The following is a 5,322-nucleotide window of genomic DNA, read 5'->3' as shown; positions in this document are numbered from 1 at the left end:
TGCCATGGCTTCCCTGGATGCCTCAGAGTCTTCCGAGTGGTCATTATTCATAAAAAAAGAACTAAAGCCTAATTAATTTTTCCAAACACTTGGATTTTTATTGTTACACTTTTTTTTTGAAAGCAGACCTACAAGAAGCTAAGATACCAGACATATATTTTAAATCACAATGATTTCTACCATTTATTAAGATTAACTCTTTGTGAGATAGTTTGTCTTAAATGCGTTAGCTCTGATTCTTACTACCATTCAAGATATATGTTATCATATCCATTTTACAGATGAAGAAATCCAAAATCTGCAGAAGACAGATGAGGACTACTACAACATGACATATTTGGGCCTCTGGAGCTATTTTCTCATTACCATACCATGATCACTATGAACCTTGACAGTTTTCCTGATATTGGGTTGCTTCCTGCATCATCAAGGAAACAATAATCTCATCTAGGGCCTTTAGTGTGCAGGTCATAGCACATTCAGCCAACTATGCTTACCAAAGCAAGGAATAAGCTCTTGAATTGTCGAAAGACTGGGAACAGGCTTTTTTTTTTTTTGCTCTTTATAAAAGGGAAAGGTGGAGTTGTTCAATTCTTCAGTAATTTATTATGTAAAAATGCTAATAAAAGAATAGGCAAATTAGTCAAAATTTCACAGTACAACAAAAGAACCCGGTTTTGGAGTGGATAAATGTAGATTCTAACTCCACCCCTTTACTTTTCATAAGGTACTCACCCCTCAGAACTTATCTCATCTGTTAATAAGAGAGAAGGCTGCCTGCCTTCTGTGAGAACCAAGTAAAAACATGTAGAAAGACACCTAACCTGGTCTCTGAGAGACAGCTAATACTATTAAGGCAATCGTAGTGAGAAAAGGTTGTACAATGTAAAAGCTGTAGCAGGCAATGTAATGCTCCCCAAAGATGTCCACATCCTAATCTCCGGAATCTGTAAATGTGTGACATTACAAGGTAAAGGGGAGTTAAAGTTGCAGATGGAGTTAAGGTTCTCATAAGCTGACTAAAACAGGCAGATTAGCCTGGGTTCTATATATGGACCAGTGTAATCACAAGGATCTTTAGAAGAGGAAGAGGGAATAAAATGTAAAAACCAGAGAGATGGAAACAGAAGAGGAACTCAGCCTGATGTTACTGGCTTTGAAGATGGAGGAAGACGGCATGAGCCTAGAAAAGTGAGCGGCCTCTGGAAGCTGTAAAGAGAGAGTGGATTCTCTAGTAGAGCCTTGAGAAGGAGCACAACCCTGAAAATGCCTTGGCCATAACCCCGATGAGACCTATGCCAGATTCTGACCCCCAGAATTGTAAGACAATACATTTGTATTGCTTCGGCTACTAAGTTTGCAGTAACTAAATTTATAATAGCAGCAATAGGAAACTAATACAAAAGCTAAGAGCCAGAAAATCTGGGTTCCACCTCTTGCTCTTCCCCTGACTAGTTCTGTTATTTTGGAGAAATTTTTAAGCACTCCATGTCTCATTTGCCTCATCTGTGAAATGGAAATGATAATGCTAGCTATCTCATAGTATAGGGGACTAAAAGAATTACCGTATGTTTTAATAATTTTGAGTAGTGTTTGGCTATGGCAATTATTTAGTAAGTATTAGCTAGAAGGGCTTTCTTAGAGGACAACAGTAATGGTCTCAGTGGCTTGGTTTCTCATCCTTTAAATGCTATAAAGTCTTACACATCTATGTTTCCAAGCCATTTATTGCATAAACTTGGAGAATTGTTAATAGAGTGCAGAACTTGCACCCAGGGAGGAAAATTGAGGTCATGCTAGTAGGGAGAACAGAGGCAAAGAAAAAGAGGGCCCTCAGCTATGATAATGAAAAAAAAAAAAAAGAAAAAGAAAGAAAGAAAGGCAAGTACGGAAAGAATTGACAACAATGGCAGACCCACTGCCATTTTAAACCTAACATTTTATCACTCTTGCCTTTAAAGAACAACCCTGTTGCTTTCAATCATGGGTGTGGAGAATGCACATAATCATTTGGCATTTCAAAGAAATAAAATTTAAAAGAGCCGCTAAAGTTATCCATCCCTCTTTTCTAAACTTGAAACATCAAAAATAGATGTCCCTGGCATGATAACACGCTGAAGTCATTTTGAAAGAAAATTAGAATTTCCATTCCTCATTTTCCTTTCTCCCCAGTAAGGTTCCAAGCAGATGGGAATATCAATTTAGTTACTTGACATTTAGAAGCATAAATGACTTAAGAGCTTTATGATACCCTCTCATTGAAGCATATTTGATAACATCTGCCCAACATCTTACATTCATTTCAGAGCCAACTATGATTTAACAAGATGAGAATGGCTAGAATCCAGCACCCCAGGGTTCCATCTCTGGTTCTGACACTCACATAAGCAGCAGCAGGTACCTAACGATAACTAAAGCTTATTTTAGGGGCAGTTTATTTGTTTTTATCCTTGCTAAAATGCTATTATTAATACTAACTGAAAAGTTAGATAAATGGGATAGGTAATATTCTTTCAAGGAGAAAATAATACTGTTCATGGAAAGTTTTTATTCAAAGCTTTAGGGGAAAGAAAATCTATCCTACTTTAGATTGTATTAGAGAAACTGCAAAAATATTGAATACTATGGCTAAGAATCTCATTCTTAAAGAATAAAAAGTTCTCTTTTGTTATTTTTTTGAAGACGTTACTGTCTTTACTAGAGATTGGAATTCTTTTTTATAATAAATCACGGTACTTCATTTATACTGTTACCTCCTCACTAATTATCAGACTGAAGCCTGCAGCATAAAAATATATATAGTCTAATCTTTCCATTTTATAGTGTCCTTTTAAAGGAAAGAAGAAGAATGTCACTCTCAAGACATTTATGAAGACTTATTGGGCAACCTTCAAAAGATAAGAGCCATAAAAAAATTAAGCAACATTCATCAAAATCACTTGAACAAACAGGCAGCAGGCATCTCCAGACCTAGTATTCACATCTCAGAGAAATATAAATCTCTCTTGACACCTCGTATTTGGATATTGGCTAAGGAACAGCTTTAATTCCTTCAGAATTGTCCTCTCTTGGTATTACGTGTGAGTCCATGCGTGCTATGTCCTGAGAAACTATGCAAAGAGTTAGGACTAAATAAATATTTGCTGAACAGATTAATTCATTTATTTATTTACAGTGCTTTCTATTCTATTGTTCTGGCTTGTGAGATTAAATAATTTTCTTGTATATATCATCACATTGGAATTTAGTTTATGGAGTCATTTTGTTACATAAATATAATGAGATACAAAATTCTGAAACTTCAAGGAAACTTAAATGTCAACTAATCTAATACCCTAATTTTCCAATGTGTAGAATGAGAATAACATTTCAGGGGCCTCAGCAAGTCCTCTAGTCATCTAGTCAAAAGTTTGACAAAACACTTCATGAGACATGGTAATTCATTTTATGCCATGGACTCAAATTTAATATCAATGGTTTCATTCAGAAAATAGCTTTATGTTACATTTTACTTGTTTAAAAATATGCATTTTGTTCTAAAATGTAACTCTTGAGATACTGATAACTTTCTAATTGTCTTTAATATTAAAATGCATTTACCTGAATGAAAAATACAAATATATATATGCATACACAGATGGTTTCTGATTGTCTGACATATTGAATTTAATTTAAAATTTTAAAATTATACATTTACTTGGGATTTTCTTATCCAATGTCTCTAGAATCCAAACTCTATAAACATGGATCAAATGTATTTATTACCAAGTTCATTGCTTAGCACCTAGTAGATAATCAATAACTAATTGATTTTAAAAATGAATTAAAGAAGACACATTGACAATTTGGATATTTTATTAAGATGGTCATGCCTTCTGTGATACCCAAGCATAAATCAGAAGGCCAAACCTCTTTGTTACATGATCGGGAAGAAGGTCAGGACTGGAGCAGGAGGGCTGGCCTTGTGATGTCCTGGTAAGTTAAAATGACATCAAGACTCAGGACCAAAACATACCACAACTTTTTTGTTCCAGTTTCAGTCTGTCTCCTATCCTGGTTTAATATAATTTCATTGACTTTTCAAAGCAACCCTCTGACAAAGACTTTCCAATAATCATCTTATGTTTTACGATCTAGCATCTATTCTCTCTCCTTGTTGCAATGATGCACTGTGTTAGGTGTCACTTTCATCTCACCACTGGATATAGTTTGGAAGAAGAGTCAAGCATAGGACACTGCTCATCCACAACTAAAATATGGGAAGATAGCCTAAGTTTGGACAATTGTGTTCTCTTTCTCTGAAACTTAACAACAGCAACCAAAAGACTGAAAATGTTTGGAGTGAATTCATAGCAATGGTAGCAGTCAAAGATGATGTCCAGTAATTTTTTCAACTTGGATGACCAGAGATTCTCTGGTTCTCTAGCCTCCTTTATGTCTATTCCCATATCCTTCTGGTAACTCCATTCCTTCTTATGTTCCATTTAGTCAGTTTCTATTGCATACAATTAAGCAATTTTAATTAACATAGACCTTAGTATTTGTGTAAAGTGAAGGTAAGGACTTCTGAATCCCCACATCTGGATTTGTATATTTATTCTGTCTCTGACCATATGATATTCAGGACATTCCTTGACCTACCTAAGCTCCAGTCTTCCCGTGAACATAAGATAACTTATAAAATTAACTTAAATTAAATGGTGCCTAGGCAGTATTAGGCATGTAGTAAATACAGGAGATCTTTGAATAACATCCTTTCATTCAATGTCATTTTGTTGTAACATAGATGACAGAAAAAAAAAATGGCTACCAACAGGGGCCACTGTCTGTGTAAAGCCTGGTGGTTCCCTCCGTGTCTGCATGGATTTTCTCTGGGTGCTCTGGTTTCCTCCCACATCCCCAAAACGTGCACGTTAATTGTGTCTAAATGGTTCCAGTCCAAGTGAGTGTGCATGTGTGTGCTGGCACTCTGCAAAGAAATGGGGTCTTGTCCAAGGCTGGTTTCTACCTTGCATCCTGAGCTGCTGGGATAGGTTCTGGCCATCCATGATTTTTAATTGGAATAAGTAGGTAAATAATATCTCACTTGTTTTAATTAATTGTTTTAAATGTATGTATAGTTTACATGTATTTCCATGTTTAATATTGTAAGTAAAACACATCTGTATTACATTACATCTGTATTTAGAATTACAGTGATGTATTTATGATGAGAAATATGCCACAGGAACTTAATTCTTCTTTATATCAATTAGCCTATGGTAAAATTATTTTTATTATATGTCATTTTGCTTAGAGTTACAGTTTACAAGAACCCATTGA

The 5,322-nt window shown here is 35.2% G+C and overlaps 1 long non-coding RNA gene across 1 annotated transcript; it reads left to right on the top strand.

Annotated features, from left to right (window-relative positions):
- Nucleotides 1-950: 950 nt before the first annotated feature.
- LOC129483881 (uncharacterized) lies at nt 951-3,160 on the top strand. Its single transcript, XR_008658323.2, has 3 exons — nt 951-1,320; nt 2,307-2,397; nt 2,824-3,160. It is a non-coding gene; the product is annotated as an uncharacterized lncRNA (long non-coding RNA).
- Nucleotides 3,161-5,322: the final 2,162 nt, after the last annotated feature.

The sequence above is a fragment of the Symphalangus syndactylus genome, chromosome 6 (genome assembly GCF_028878055.3).
Source record: "Symphalangus syndactylus isolate Jambi chromosome 6, NHGRI_mSymSyn1-v2.1_pri, whole genome shotgun sequence".
NCBI lineage: Eukaryota > Metazoa > Chordata > Mammalia > Primates > Hylobatidae > Symphalangus > Symphalangus syndactylus.
The sequence above is the reverse complement of the archived record's forward strand: the minus strand, read 5'-3'. Positions and strand labels throughout refer to the sequence as shown.